This window comes from Bombyx mori, chromosome 1, assembly GCF_030269925.1.
Source record: "Bombyx mori chromosome 1, ASM3026992v2".
Lineage (NCBI taxonomy): Eukaryota > Metazoa > Arthropoda > Insecta > Lepidoptera > Bombycidae > Bombyx > Bombyx mori.
The window spans coordinates 19663531-19680975 of NC_085107.1; the positions used below are offsets into that span (position 1 = coordinate 19663531).

Sequence of the window (17445 nt, forward strand, 5' to 3'; positions counted from 1 at the left end):
CACTAACGGTGCTTTTAGGTACCTCAAGCACTGGTCATCGTTCTCGTCGAACCCGTCGCTTGCGACGAAGGACTCGACGAGTAAATTAACCCACAAACACAGGCCACTGAGTTTCTTGCCGGATCTTCTCAGTGGCTCGCGTTTTCGTTCCGGTGGTAGATTCTGCGAACCACAGCTCTTGCTAAGATTCGTGTTAGCAACGTCGTTAGGTTTGAGCCCCGTGAGCTCACCTACTAGTTAAGGTTACGCTGAAATAGCCTGTCAAGGCTCAGCTCAGCTCAGCTTAGGTAGGAAAAAAAAAGGTACCTATCCGTGCGGGCTCACAAAACGCCCTATCACCACTCATAATTCCTATTTGTTATTCTATTATATTAATCTAAACTGTTCGTCTTGAAATAAATAAACTACAGCCAGTGTCGGCAATCCGATCTTTACTCTGAAACAGTTAATGGAGAAAAAATGGGAGTATGCACAAAGTATTCATTCGCTCTTTGTTGATTTTGCTAAGGCCTACGACAGCATAGATAGACCGACTCTATATAGAATCCTCACCCGCTTTAAAATCCCACAGAAACTTGTTAGAATGGTGGAGGTTGGTACTAGGGAAAGTAGAATGACGGTACGAGTTGGCGCTTCTCCCACTGATGAGTTTGACGTTGTGACTGGACTCAGGCAGGGGGACGCTCTGTCACCAATGCTGTTCAACCTAGCACTTGAACACGCCATACGCAAAGTGAACACACTTAATGGCGGAGTGTGGCTCAACGGACAGCATAGGGTGATAGGATATGCCGATGACCTCGCTCTACTTGGAGAAAGAAAGCAGCACGTAATAGACGCACTCAATTGCCTCCAACAAGAAGCCTCTCGGATTGACCTTCGTGTCAGCCACGAGAAGACAGAGTATCTTCACATGCATCGATACAAAAACATAAGCGAGAAGACCTAGTTGTAGGAAATACGAGGAGTGGCCAAAATCAGGTTCCTTGGCTGTACTGTAGCAGACACCAATGACAAGGAAGATGAGATCGAAATGGTGGTCCATGAGGTGTGGGGAGTAGATGTTGTTGATTGAAACACGTATTGTCTGTACGACGACTTCTATTATACTGCACTACTGACTTACACACTACAACGTGTACAAAATACCCTACGATGCAGTGCAGCCCTAAATCCGGTTCTCTCTTCGAAGCTACTAAGCAGGCGCACCAAGATTCGGATATACAAGACTGTTGTCAGACCGATCTTATTCTATGGATGCTAAGCATAAACGCTTACACAGACAGAAGAGGCAAAACTTCTCGTGACGGAGCGAAAGGTATTGAGAAAAATACTAGGGCCAGTTCAGAAAGAAGACGGTTCTTGGCACGTCCGGAAAAATTAGGATGTGCAGAGGCTTTTTGGTGAGCCAAATATTCTGGGGGAGATGAAGGCACGGAGGCTCGGATGGCTCGGACATGTAGTACGTATGGAGCAGGATCGGGCTGTGAAACGGGTGTACGCGGGTGCACCGGAGGGACGCCGCCCCGTAGGGAGGCCCAAGTACCAATGGTTTGACGCTGTGGTAGGAAATTTACGTAAGCTCCAAAAGTCGGACTGGCAAGGTGTTGCGAAGCGCCGGGATTAATGGCAGTGCTTATTGTCGGAGGCCCAGACCCACTTCGGGATCATAGCGCCAGCTCAGCAGTAGTGGTAGTAGTGTCAACAACGGGAAGCACACAAATATACCAAGCCAAAAGTATTTAAATTAAATAATTTATTGAAAAAAAAAAAGAACTATATTATTATTGTATTAATTAACGATGTACTATATCACTGTTTGAATTGTCTTTTGGCTGAATATTTTTCCGTTCCGTTTCCCGTAGCTTATTGACATGCGCGAACAAGAATTTACTGTATAACAATTATGAGGTAGTCGGATAGCAGCATTGGTCGCGTAACGGCGTGCTGTCCGACTTAAATAGTTAAAACAGTTTAAATTAAGTTTTAAAATAAGAAATACAACGAAAAAAACAATATTTTAAAAGTACTTTTCGGGAAACGGGAATCAAAAAATATAGTTTTCGAATTTCTTTGTTTTAAAACTACACAATTGTACCAAATATTGTATGCAGCCTTATTCTGCCACATAAAAACAGATAATATATATTTAAAGTGTGTAAAATTCAAATTCCATTCCATTTTTAACTAAGTACGTATTACGATATATACCTATAATACAAATAGCCGGATGAGTTGTATCTCGGAAATCGATAAATTATGTGTGCGCATGTACTCTCTCGACTCTGCGCATTACTTTGTTCCGCAAGCATGAACGCTCCTCTTGGATATAAATATTGATAATCACGATAATAATTTTAAAGGAATAAAAAAAAAACAAAAAAAAACACATTGTTTAAAGAAAGAACGGTATAATATCTGAGATTATTTTACGCAAGATACGGTTTGTGTTAGAAATTTTAAAAAAAATTGGTTTTAGAAATAAATGGTTGCGCCGCACTTTAGCATTAGGTACGCGGATGATTAACTTAGATTTTCACACGATAACGTCATCAGGATTTTTACTATTTTACCGTCACATTTCTTTATGTATCACGGATGGAGACACGTGGTACGTCGGGAAATGTACGGTAAAATATGATTGCATTTTCAACAAACCAATTATGCTGTTTTCATAATCAGACTGTAAATTATCACAAAGGCGTTCGAACTGTAATAATCTACTATTGTTGCTGAAACTGTTAGTGTATGTGGAAATGAACATGTTGAGTGTACATATGAATACTGAAGATCTAATCTAAAGAAGATACTGTAATGCACCATAATCTACGAAGAATGATGTTGAAGATTTTACTCGAGCTCCTGGGTGCGAGATGAAAGGTTCTGAACGGCTACTGGATATGGTGAGATTAATCCTCGTTATACACGACCATTTTTAGTTGCCAAAAATAAAAACATCGCGCTGTCGGAGTCCCGTAACCCTTTGTGAGAAAATTGAAGAACGGAACCCACATTAATCGATCAATAGTTAACTTTGACTCATGCAATCCTATCGCTATTTCACCCGTAGAGGAAATCCCCAGTGTACACAATTTCACTAAACCTTATCATCGGAAAGTATCTTAAACCCCGACTATGCATATTACGACATACATATATGCTCTTCTGTATTGCTACTGGTAATTTGTTTTTGGTAATTAAAAATGTTGTAGATAATAACGTGATTTACCTTATCACCATTGTTTACATATAGAGCTAAGAAGATTCAATGTTGACGAATATCTAAGAAATCTGATAGTCATCATTTGGTGTTGGGTACTCAAATCCAAAGCGTTGTACCTTGTAAAATTAATTAATGCTACGTGACCATAGAGAGTGTGGGTGATCTTAGAGCGCAATACTCAATCGTAGTCGAGAAAAATATTAAAATAAAAAAAAACATTTATTTTAATAAGTACATCGAGGAATACTCATAATATGTCTTTACCTATCAACTTACCGTTTAATAATAGGTACGTGCCATTTGAAAAGTAATCCAAATGAATTTCATTTTTAAATATATTCTAGGTGTTTTCGAATTTTGTGATTTATCAATTTACTCAAACGGAAACTTACCCCTAAAAAGTCGTGGTTACTGTTTAGTGGTTTACTCTCAGTGTAATTCATCACAGCTGCTTACGAAATAGCACCAGCATTACTGCGGAATTATACTGTGAAGAACTGGACACAATTTTGGAGAAGCTTGAAGATTGTCCGCGCTACTCCTCTGACGCGACAGCGCTCGACTTCATACAGCACAACAAACCTCCTCTAAGCTACAAGAGCTAGGGTTCGAAGTTTTACGCCATCCACCGTATTTACCAGACCCTGCATCGGCAGACTTGTACTTTTTTCAAAGTTTGAACAACTTCTTGACATTGAAGAAATTCATTAACCGAATGACGGTAGTACAAAATGCCTTAGAAGAGCTTTTCGTCCTGACTTCTTCAAGAAGGGCATCGAGAAATTACCACAGCATTGGCAGAGAATGGATACAAAGAGTGCATATTTTTGATTGATAAAAATAAAAAAAAAATAAAAAAAATAACATTAACTTTCTGTATACTGAATGGCAAATTCATAGCCAAATACTATATTTAATTTTATAAAGGTAAACGATGATTGTTTCCAGAAAAAATCTAACGACAGCCTACTCCTGTAAAAAAATGCGCATTCATTTATTGTGCAAAATTTGACAAAATTTGTGTTTTGATTTTATGATAAGTTTCATATTGTTTTGTGTATTCCTTAAGATGATTGATTAAAAAATGTGTAAAGCTTTAAATTTTTTATCACATATATTCTTTGTATTTGTTAACAATGATAATCAACAATTTGATAATACACATGTTTATTAATTTACTACTTTATTAAAATTAAATAGCAATATTTAAAAGAACTTTGGCTTTTGCATCTCTCCCTTTACATTCCTCTATTTTTTGAAAGTACGAATTATTAAAAAGTTATAAATTATTAAATTCGCAGTTCGACAATGTACAAAAGTCGAAAAGAATAGAGTTATTAAACTTTAATAAATATTTTTTTTTTCCTTGTCTTTTTTTTCTGGGCAAAGATCAAGTAGTGCGCTCCATGGTCTGAGTATATCAGATATATTTAAGTGAGTATTTATTTATTAAGTACACATGGAACTATCGTTCGATTTGAGTACCCCACGCCCTTGCCATCTCCTCAAATACAGTTATACGATGTACTGAGATGAATTAGTACTCCCTACTTATTGAACTCACTAATTATTAAAAATTATTTTGTGTAATTACAGGCATATTTTTGAGTTGAAATTTAATATGCCTCTTTCGTAGTAAATAACGAAGTGTGCCCAAATCTATAATTATGGACATAACTATTTACCTACATGGCTTGTTTGAAGTTCTTATTGGCAAAGTAAGAAAACCAACTATGTTCGTTGTCTACGTTTTATACTGAAATTTAATTTGAAGCTATCAGGATACGAACTTATCGAAAATTAACAATTTTCGAAATTATCTACCTCAGGACGCTTATATTTACGCGCATGTCCCAATAGTTCGTTGACCTGGGAATATCTGCAGTGCACAAAATGGCGGAAAGATAACTAGACAGCGGCTGCGCCGCACATGCTCGGAAAGATTCGAAAGTTTTGCGCATGTCTTGCTTTCCACTGGCAGTATGATTGTTTTTTTGAAAATATTGAATACAAAAACAAGAACAGTTCAAAACTGTTTACAAATAACTCGCAGAAGAAAACATGTTACTCAAGAGCATATGAAATTTGTTCACACAGGATGACGATGTTTTCGTTTGGCCTATTTGTTCTGATTGCGCATGTCACACCGCGCACGGATACAGCCTTCTACGGCGATACAGCTCTACAACGCGTCAGAATTTTGTTGTGTACTGCGGAGTGAACAACCGTAGTATACGACAGGATTCGAGTCAAAACCCTAGAATCTTTTCGTGTGGTAGCAAATGTTCTGTGATTCTTCTCAGTAGTTTGCGCTCTTGGCAGAGTGTTCGCGGTCAATATTTCGACTAGTGGTGGGCTTGATGAGACGTCGCCATTTCTCGCGTAACGCGGCCCTGCTTGTGCACACGTTGACGGAACCGCTTAGAGCTGCCTTCATTCCGTCGGTCCATCGTAACTGTGATCTGCCGCATTTGTGATAGATCTTTCAAGATTGATAATTCCGAATGTGCATTATAGAACATTTAATTGCAATGCATAGTAATGCCCGAGATGAACGATGGAAGTTGAAACGATTAACCTCATCCACGTGTTCATCACATGTTCTCCGTAATAAGTGTGTACGGCAAAAGAAGTATTATCACATCGAGTTGCGGTGACCAGGCTAATATTCAAGTTTGGCATATATTTATAATGTTTTTCTTTACGTGTTCACCTAAACTCCATAATATGTCTAGGCATACGCCTAATGAAACGTATACCCGTGTTCTCAAGCTCCCGTGTGGCAGTTCCAGGTGCGTATGTTATTTTATCTATTATTTAAATCAGATGTTCTTTAAGGACCATATATTGCTGGGCTGCTTGCTGGATATATTTACAATTGGCTACAAAACGCGTTAAAGAAACCCGGCGAGTAACAACGCGAGTCTAACAATAAAAAAGCGAATAGAAGAAAAAATATAACTGTTAATTTATAAAATGTTTTTCAAATTTGTACTTGACAAAATATGTAAATTTTTTTTTAAATATGGGAACCCACTTTCATATATTGAAATCGTTTTCAAACTAACTGACTTTAATGTACATACTGATATGATATTTTACCGCGTACTTAAGTAAATTACCTTGACGGCACATGTGGATTACAATGCTCGTACAAGTACAATACTCACTGGTCGGCGGATGTCACGTCACAGTTTTCTTTCCTATTTGACCCAGCAACATCAGTCGAAATGAACGAAAGCCGTTTACGAGCATCAGTTAAAATATTTTCTTGCCAATAAATTTCAAATATTGCGTAATATTGTATATACAGTTAGCTTTTGGATTAAAGCGCGAAAATCTTTCAGGAATTTGCATCTAACAAAGTCAATGAATCTAAACTAACTTAAATCAGCGCCGGCAAACACTTTTAAACGTAATAATTTCAAATGTTACTAAAAACCGGGAATAATGGAGTATTCTAATAAACATTGGCGTCCATCCGAGACCGTTAAAGATTACGCTGGTCTGCTCATATTAACTAGATTGATATACTGTAATTCTGGCTTATGATAAAATAACGTTTGGAATACTAAAGGCACCATAGCACAGTCTATGTAAACTTAAAAACAATAAAATTTACATGCGTTCTGGGTGAGATTACATGTTGACTAGTTCGAATTTGTATTCAACATAAAGGCGGCCTTTTGAAACAAACGCCATTTTAAAGTGCTGCTTTTAAGTTCATTTATTTATTTTATTTTAAAACGAAATGTCCCCCATATAAAAAAGGTGGAAATCATGCGTTTTCATGTTACTGAGACTCCAGTCATTTTTATGTGTAATCTGATTTACCGGTGCAAGAGTGAATCGAGAGTCATGAGCTCGATTCTCACTTCGGGAAAACCTTCAGCTGACGAACAGATTCATTGCTCTTTGTCTGGGGAATAGGAGACAGGTAGGTAACCTTTTGTGGTTTATCAGTGCAAATTTTAACCTTACGACAATAGACATAGGTTAAAATTTAAAAAGCGCTATGATAGTGCTGCATAAAGGCGTGTCTCTCATTTCGTATTGATTTAATACCCGCGCATGCTCACTACTCTTCACCATAGCCACTCCATATTCGGTTTGTGGCACGCAATATATGTACGTGATGCGATCATAAAATATTATGAGAATGATTGTATACTTTCGTTCAATAATTACTTTGTTTTGTTTATTTCGGTTGATAGATTGTTCTGTCCTATATACTCAAACACAGTAACTATCTATCACGTTGTCATAGGTAAACGAGCGATGGGCAGCAAATTTCAGTAACTGGATATTTTTTTGGTTTTTTTTTTATTCCTTAGCCCATAGACATCTATAACGTAAATGCCGCCACTCACCTTGAGATATAAGTTCTAAGGTCTCAATATAGTTACAACTGCTGCCCTACCCTTCAAACCGAAACGCATTTTGCTTCACGGCAGAAATAGGCAGGGTGGTGGTACCTACCCGTGCGGACTCACAATAGGTCCTACCACTAGTAATTACGCAAATCATTATTTTGCTGTTTGATTTTTATTACACGATGTTATTCCTTTATCGTGGAAGTCAATCGTGAAGATTTCTTACCCGCCTGCGGGATTTAGAATCACTGCAGTGCTAGCACTGCTGTATCGCTACATACGAATGCACCGGATATCATATCCTTTGGGACACGACGACTTCAAATGACTAAAAGAACAAAAACACTTATTTCAGTGAATTGTATGAATGGATAATGTGAAATTTGTTGAACTAGGAGAGTTTCGTGTCGTAGTTTCAATATATATAGATTACGCAACGATCAATCGGAGTATGTGTTATAAATAATTATATAAGACATGCAATCCTAACCAGTCAGTACTGAGAATTGAGGACAGATAGGGTGTTGCCGGAGAAACCTTTGGCGACACTCTGGATAGATTTCCTATAGCCTAAAAATTTTGGTTGCATTATTATATTTTTAGGCAGAGGCCCAATAAAAGGTGTTCAATCAATATCACGTGAGAGGTAGAACACATGCGCAGTAGACAAACGTGTACTGCATTCAAATTTCGACTTAATGTCCGTGCAAAACTGTACAGATAAGCCAAGTCGGAGCTCGAGTATGGTCATCGATGCGCAGACTCGCAAATACTGACTCCATCCTAAACTTCGTTTCGTTTAACGCGCAGTTAATTCATTTCAGTCTCTTCGTCGGGTTGCGCGCTTGTTTTGAGCTATTAGCAAATATTGATCGTTTATACGGTAGACTGTTTGCTCTATATTACAAAACAGAAAATAGTGGTTGTGTCGTCTTGTGATTAGAAAATATTGCCAGTAACCTCACAATCGGATCTAATGACCGCAACGTGCAGTCGTTGCACACGGCGCCATCTAGTCAACATGCATCTGCCGACTCCATCAGTCGCAAATTAGAAAGATTTTGTTTCAAGAATATGTATTTATTTAATGTTTTTCGTGAGTAAAATTCTAGTGACACGGTCCTCGTCTGATTTTGTGCTCAGTACCAGTAAGTAATTATTTAAATAGCGTTTTTATCATATTCTCGCGATTATCCAACACAGCAGGGTGAACCGCGCATGTTTTTTTTTTTTTGCCCTTGTAGGCAGACGAGCATACGGCCCACCTGATGGTGAGTGGTTACGGTAGCCCATGGACTTCAGCAATGCCAGGGGCAGAGCCAATCCGCTGCCTACCGCTAAAACCGCTAGACCACACTTTAATTCAAAAAAGGCTAGACTGCGCACGCTCGAAACTATCGATGCACCGCAGCGTGCAGTCGTTGCACACGGCGCCATCTAGTTAACATGCATCTGCAGACTCCATCAGTCGCAAATTAGAAAGATTTCGCTGCAAGAATTTTTTTGTATGTTTTTCGTGTGTAAAATTCTAGTGACACGGTCGTCGTCTGATTATGTGCTCAATACCAGTAAGTAATTATTTAAATAGCATTATTATCATACTGTCACGATATCCAACACGGGAGGGTGAACTGCGCATGTCTAGACCACACCTTAATTTAAAAAAAAGACTAGACTGCGCATGTTCTAAACAAAATATCGATGCACCGCAACGTGCAGTCGTTGCACACGGCGCCATCTAGTCGATATACATCTGCCGACTCCATCAGTCGTAAATTGAAAGATTTTGTTTCTAGAATATTTTTCTGATATTTTTCGTGAGCACAATTCTAGTGGCGCGGTTCTCGTCTGATTATGTGCTCAGTACCAGTAAGTAATTATTTAAATAGCATTTTTATCATACTCTCACGATATCCAACACAACAGGGTGAACCGCGCATGTGTAGACCACACCTTAATTTAAAAAAAAAAGGCTAGACTGCGCACGCTCGAAACTATCGATGCACCGCAGCGCGCAGTCGTTGCACACGGCGCCATCTAGTCAACATGCATCTCCCGACTCCAACAGTCGCAAATTAGAAAGATTTTGTTTCAAGAATTTTTTTCTGATATTTTTCGTGAGCACAATTTTAGTGACGTGGTCCTCGTCTGATTATGTGCTCAATACCACTAAATAATCATTTAAATAGCATTATTATCATACACTCGCGATATCGCGATAGACTGCGCATGCTCCAAGCTATCAATGTACTGCCGTGTGCACTCGTTGCACTCTCCGTCATTAAATAAAGGTACATCGGTCGACTTCAGCAGTCCTAAATTGGTAATATTACGTTCGAGAATTATTTTAAAAGTAAATTAAATACTCAACGATTTTCTGTTTCGTGAACTCGGAAATTTCTCGTCGGCTCAAATCATGTGATGTGGTCCTCTTCTCTTAATGTCAACAATACCAGTAAGTAATTATTGAAATAGCATTTTATCATACTCTCACGATATTCAACACGGCAAGGGTGAATCGCGCATGTCTAGACCACACCTTAATTTTTAAAAAAGACTAGACTGCGCATGTTCTAAACAAACTATCGATGCACCGCAACGTGCAGTCGTTGCACACGGCGCCATCTAGTCATCATGCATATCGCGACTCCATCAGTCGCAAATTAGAAAGATTTTGTTTCAAGATTTTTTTTTCTGATATTTTTCGTGAGTACAATTCTAGTGACACACGGTCCTCGTCTGATTTTGTGCTCAGTTCCAGTAAATAATTATTTAAATAGCATTTTTATCATACTCTCGCGATATCCAACACAGCGGGGTGAACCGCGCATGTGTAGACCACACCTTAATTTAAAAAAAAAGGCTAGACTGCGCACGCTCGAAACTATCGATCCACCGCAGCGTGCAGTCGTTGCACACGGCGCCATCTAGTCAACATGCATCTCCCGACTCCATCAGTCGCAAATTAGAAAGATTACGTTTTGAGGATTGTTTTTAGAGGTTTTTCGTGAACACAATTCTAATGACGCGGTCCTCGTCTGATATTGTGCTCAGTACCAGTAAGTAATTATTTAAATATCATTTTTATTATACCCTCACGATATCCAACAAGGCAAGGGTGAACCGCGCATGTCTTGACCACACCTTAATTTAAAAAATGGCTAGACTGCGCACGCTCGAAACTATCGATGCACCGCAGCGCGCAGTCGTTGCACATGGCGCCATCTAGTCAAGATGCATCTGCCGACTCCATCAGTCGCAATTTAGAAAGATTTTGTTTCAAGATTTTTTTTTCTGATATTTTTCGTGAGTACAATTCTAGTGACACACGGTCCTCGTCTGATTTTGTGCTCAGTTCCAGTAAATAATTATTTAAATAGCATTTTTATCATACTCTCGCGATATCCAACACAGCGGGGTGAATCGCGCATGTCTAGACCACACCTTAATTTTAAAAAAAGAGTAGACTGCGCATGTTCTAAACAAACTATCGATGCACCGCAACGTGCAGTCGTTGCACACGGCGCCATCTAGTCAACATGCATCTCCCGACTCCATCAGTCGCAATTTAGAAAGATTTTCTTTCAAGATCTTTTTTCTGATATTTTTCGTGAATAAAATTCTAGTGACACGGTCCTCGTCTGATATTGTGCTCAGTTCCAGTAAGTAATTATTTAAATAGAATTTTTATCATATTCTCGCGATTATCTGACACAGCAGGGTGAACCGCGCATGTCTTGACCACACCTTAATTTAAAAAATGGCTAGACTGCGCACGCTCGAAACTATCGATGCACCGCAGCGCGCAGTCGTTGCACATGGCGCCATCTAGTCAAGATGCATCTGCCGACTCCATCAGTCGCAAATTAGAAAGATTACGTTTTGAGAATTGTTTTTAGAGGTTTTTCGTGAACACAATTCTAATGACGCGGTCCTCGTCTGATATTGTGCTCAGTACCAGTAAGTAATTATTTAAATATCATTTTTATCATACCCTCACGATATCCAACAAGGCAAGGGTGAACCGCGCATGTCTTGACCACACCTTAATTTAAAAAATGGCTAGACTGCGCACGCTCGAAACTATCGATGCACCGCAGCGCGCAGTCGTTGCACATGGCGCCATCTAGTCAAGATGCATCTGCCGACTCCATCAGTCGCAATTAGAAAGATTACGTTTTGAGAATTGTTTTTAGAGGTTTTTCGTGAACACAATTCTAATGACGCGGTCCTCGTCTGATATTGTGCTCAGTACCAGTAAGTAATTATTTAAATATCATTTTTATCATACCCTCACGATATCCAACAAGGCAAGGGTGAACCGCCCATGTGTAGACCACACCTTAATTTAAAAAAAAAGGCTAGACTGCGCACGCTCGAAACTATCGATGCACCGCAGCGCGCAGTCGTTGCACATGGCGCCATCTAGTCAAGATGCATCTGCCGACTCCATCAGTCGCAATTAGAAAGATTACGTTTTGAGAATTGTTTTTAGAGGTTTTTCGTGAACACAATTCTAATGACGCGGTCCTCGTCTGATATTGTGCTCAGTACCAGTAAGTAATTATTTAAATATCATTTTTATCATACCCTCACGATATCCAACAAGGCAAGGGTGAACCGCCCATGTGTAGACCACACCTTAATTTAAAAAAAAAGGTTAGACTGCGCACGCTCGAAACTATCGATGCACCGCAGCGCGCAGTCGTTGCACATGGCGCCATCTAGTCAAGATGCATCTGCCGACTCCATCAGTCGCAAATTAGAAAGATTACGTTTTGAGAATTGTTTTTAGAGGTTTTTCGTGAACACAATTCTAATGACGCGGTCCTCGTCTGATATTGTGCTCAGTACCAGTAAGTAATTATTTAAATATCATTTTTATCATACCCTCACGATATCCAACAAGGCAAGGGTGAACCGCCCATGTGTAGACCACACCTTAATTTAAAAAAAAAGGCTAGACTGCGCACGCTCGAAACTATCGATGCACCGCAGCTCGCAGTCGTTGCACATGGCGCCATCTAGTCAAGATGCATCTGCCGACTCCATCAGTCGCAATTTAGAAAGATTTTGTTTCAAGAATTTTTTTCTGATATTTTTCGTGAGCACAATTTTAGTGACACGGTCCTCGTCTGATATTGTGCTCAGTTCCAGTAAGTAATTATTTAAATAGAATTTTTATCATATTCTCGCGATTATCTGACACAGCAGGGTGAACCGCACATGTCTTGACCACACCTTAATTTAAAAAATGGCTTGACTGCGCACGCTCGAAACCATCGATGCACCGCAGCGTGCAGTCGTTGCACACGGCGCCATCTAGTCAACATGCATCTCCCGACTCCATCAGTCGCAATTTTGAAAGATTTTGTTTCAAGATCTTTTTTCTGATATTTTTCGTGAATAAAATTCTAGTGACACGGTCCTCGTCTGATATTGTGCTCAGTTCCAGTAAGTAATTATTTAAATAGAATTTTTATCATATTCTCGCGATTATCTGACACAGCAGGGTGAACCGCGCATGTTTAGACCACACCTTAATTTAAAAAATGGCTGGACTGCGCACGCTCTAAACTATCGATGCATCGCAACGTGCAGTCGTTGCACACGGCGCCATCTAGTCAACATGCATCTGCCGACTCCATCAGTCGCAAATTAGAAAGATTAAGTTTTGAGAATTGTTTTTAGAGGTTTTTCGTGAACACAGTTCTAATAACGCGGTCCTCGTCTGATATTGTGCTCAGTACCAGTAAGTAATTATTTAAATAGCATTTTTATCATACCCTCACGATATCCAACAAGGCAAGGGTGAACCGCGCATGTCTTGACCACACCTTAATTTAAAAAATGGCTAGACTGCGCACGCTCGAAACTATCGATGCACCGCAGCGCGCAGTCGTTGCACATGGCGCCATCTAGTCAAGATGCATCTGCCGACTCCATCAGTCGCAAATTAGAAAGATTACGTTTTGAGAATTGTTTTTAGAGGTTTTTCGTGAACACAATTCTAATGACGCGGTCCTCGTCTGATATTGTGCTCAGTACCAGTAAGTAATTATTTAAATATCATTTTTATCATACCCTCACGATATCCAACAAGGCAAGGGTGAACCGCCCATGTGTAGACCACACCTTAATTTAAAAAAAAGGCTAGACTGCGCACGCTCGAAACTATCGATGCACCGCAGCGCGCAGTCGTTGCACACGGCGCCATATAGTCAACATGCATCTCCCGACTCCATCAGTCGCAAATTAGAAAGATTACGTTTTGAGAATTGTTTTTAGAGGTTTTTCGTGAACACAATTCTAATGACGCGGTCCTCGTCTGATATTGTGCTCAGTACCAGTAAGTAATTATTTAAATAGCATTTTTATCATACCCTCACGATATCCAACAAGGCAAGGGTGAACCGCGCATGTCTTGACCACACCTTAATTTAAAAAATGGCTAGACTGCGCACGCTCGAAACTATCGATGCACCGCAGCGCGCAGTCGTTGCACATGGCGCCATCTAGTCAAGATGCATCTGCCGACTCCATCAGTCGCAATTTAGAAAGATTTTGTTTCAAGAATTTTTTTCTGATATTTTTCGTGAGCACAATTCTAGTGACACGGTCCTCGTCTGATATTGTGCTCAGTTCCAGTAAGTAATTATTTAAATAGAATTTTTATCATATTCTCGCGATTATCTGACACAGCAGGGTGAACCGCACATGTCTTGACCACACCTTAATTTAAAAAATGGCTTGACTGCGCACGCTCGAAACCATCGATGCACCGCAGCGTGCAGTCGTTGCACACGGCGCCATCTAGTCAACATGCATCTCCCGACTCCATCAGTCGTAAATTAGAAAGATTACGTTTTGAGAATTGTTTTTAGAGGTTTTTCGTGAACACAATTCTAATGACGCGGTCCTCGTCTGATATTGTGCTCAGTACCAGTAAGTAATTATTTAAATAGCATTTTTATCATACCCTCACGATATCCAACAAGGCAAGGGTGAACCGCGCATGTCTTGACCACACCTTAATTTAAAAAATGGCTAGACTGCGCACGCTCGAAACTATCGATGCACCGCAGCGCGCAGTCGTTGCACATGGCGCCATCTAGTCAAGATGCATCTGCCGACTCCATCAGTCGCAATTTAGAAAGATTTTGTTTCAAGAATTTTTTTCTGATATTTTTCGTGAGCACAATTTTAGTGACGTGGTCCTCGTCTTTTTATGTGCTCAATACCACTAAATAATCATTTAAATAGCATTATTATCATACACTCGCGATATCGCGATAGACTGCGCATGCTCCAAGCTAGCAATGTACTGCCGTGTGCACTCGTTGCACTCTCCGTCATTAAATAAAGGTACATCGGTCGACTTCAGCAGTCCTAAATTGGTAATATTACGTTCGAGAATTATTTTAAAAGTGAATTAAATACTCAACGATTTTCTGTTTCGTGAACTCGGAAATTTCTCGTCGGCTCAAATCATGTGATGTGGTCCTCTTCTCTTAATGTCAACAATACCAGTAAGTAATTATTGAAATAGCATTTTATCATACTCTCACGATATTCAACACGGCAAGGGTGAATCGCGCATGTCTAGACCACACCTTAATTTTTAAAAAAGACTAGACTGCGCATGTTCTAAACAAACTATCGATGCACCGCAACGTGCAGTCGTTGCACACGGCGCCATCTAGTCAACATGCATCTCCCGACTCCATCAGTCGTAAATTAGAAAGATTACGTTTTGAGAATTGTTTTTAGAGGTTTTTCGTGAACACAATTCTAATGACGCGATCCTCGTCTGATATTGTGCTCAGTACCAGTAAGTAATTATTTAAATATCATTTTTATCATACCTTCACGATATCCAACAAGGCAAGGGTGAACCGCGCATGTCTTGACCACACCTTAATTTAAAAAATGGCTAGACTGCGCACGCTCGAAACTATCGATGCACCGCAGCGCGCAGTCGTTGCACATGGCGCCATCTAGTCAAGATGCATCTGCCGACTACATCAGTCGCAAATTAGAAAGATTACGTTTTGAGAATTGTTTTTAGAGGTTTTTCGTGAACACAATTCTAATGACGCGGTCCTCGTCTGATATTGTGCTCAGTACCAGTAAGTAATTATTTAAATATCATTTTTATCATACCCTCACGATATCCAACAAGGCAAGGGTGAACCGCCCATGTGTAGACCACACCTTAATTAAAAAAAAAAGGCTAGACTGCGCACGCTCGAAACTATCGATGCACCGCAGCTCGCAGTCGTTGCACATGGCGCCATCTAGTCAAGATGCATCTGCCGACTCCATCAGTCGCAATTTAGAAAGATTTTGTTTCAAGAATTTTTTTCTGATATTTTTCGTGAGCACAATTTTAGTGACACGGTCCTCGTCTGATATTGTGCTCAGTTCCAGTAAGTAATTATTTAAATAGAATTTTTATCATATTCTCGCGATTATCTGACACAGCAGGGTGAACCGCACATGTCTTGACCACACCTTAATTTAAAAAATGGCTTGACTGCGCACGCTCGAAACCATCGATGCACCGCAGCGTGCAGTCGTTGCACACGGCGCCATCTAGTCAACATGCATCTCCCGACTCCATCAGTCGCAATTTTGAAAGATTTTGTTTCAAGATCTTTTTTCTGATATTTTTCGTGAATAAAATTCTAGTGACACGGTCCTCGTCTGATATTGTGCTCAGTTCCAGTAAGTAATTATTTAAATAGAATTTTTATCATATTCTCGCGATTATCTGACACAGCAGGGTGAACCGCGCATGTTTAGACCACACCTTAATTTAAAAAATGGCTGGACTGCGCACGCTCTAAACTATCGATGCATCGCAACGTGCAGTCGTTGCACACGGCGCCATCTAGTCAACATGCATCTGCCGACTCCATCAGTCGCAAATTAGAAAGATTAAGTTTTGAGAATTGTTTTTAGAGGTTTTTCGTGAACACAGTTCTAATAACGCGGTCCTCGTCTGATATTGTGCTCAGTACCAGTAAGTAATTATTTAAATAGCATTTTTATCATACCCTCACGATATCCAACAAGGCAAGGGTGAACCGCGCATGTCTTGACCACACCTTAATTTAAAAAATGGCTTGACTGCGCACGCTCGAAACCATCGATGCACCGCAGCGTGCAGTCGTTGCACACGGCGCCATCTAGTCAACATGCATCTCCCGACTCCATCAGTCGTAAATTAGAAAGATTACGTTTTGAGAATTGTTTTTAGAGGTTTTTCGTGAACACAATTCTAATGACGCGGTCCTCGTCTGATATTGTGCTCAGTACCAGTAAGTAATTATTTAAATAGCATTTTTATCATACCCTCACGATATCCAACAAGGCAAGGGTGAACCGCGCATGTCTTGACCACACCTTAATTTAAAAAATGGCTAGACTGCGCACGCTCGAAACTATCGATGCACCGCAGCGCGCAGTCGTTGCACATGGCGCCATCTAGTCAAGATGCATCTGCCGACTCCATCAGTCGCAATTTAGAAAGATTTTGTTTCAAGAATTTTTTTCTGATATTTTTCGTGAGCACAATTTTAGTGACGTGGTCCTCGTCTTTTTATGTGCTCAATACCACTAAATAATCATTTAAATAGCATTATTATCATACACTCGCGATATCGCGATAGACTGCGCATGCTCCAAGCTAGCAATGTACTGCCGTGTGCACTCGTTGCACTCTCCGTCATTAAATAAAGGTACATCGGTCGACTTCAGCAGTCCTAAATTGGTAATATTACGTTAGAGAATTATTTTAAAAGTGAATTAAATACTCAACGATTTTCTGTTTCGTGAACTCGGAAA

At 39.9% G+C, this 17445-nt stretch overlaps 1 protein-coding gene and 1 non-coding gene across 6 annotated transcripts in view; both read left to right on the forward strand.

Annotated features, from left to right (window-relative positions):
• LOC101743877 (GATOR complex protein NPRL2) overlaps window positions 1–17445 on the forward strand; it is an 81472-nt gene that overhangs the window by 17923 nt on the left and 46104 nt on the right. The window lies entirely within an intron of this gene.
• Mir2762 (microRNA mir-2762) lies at window positions 2561–2643 on the forward strand. Its single transcript, NR_107331.1, has one exon. It is a non-coding gene; the product is annotated as a microRNA mir-2762 (primary transcript).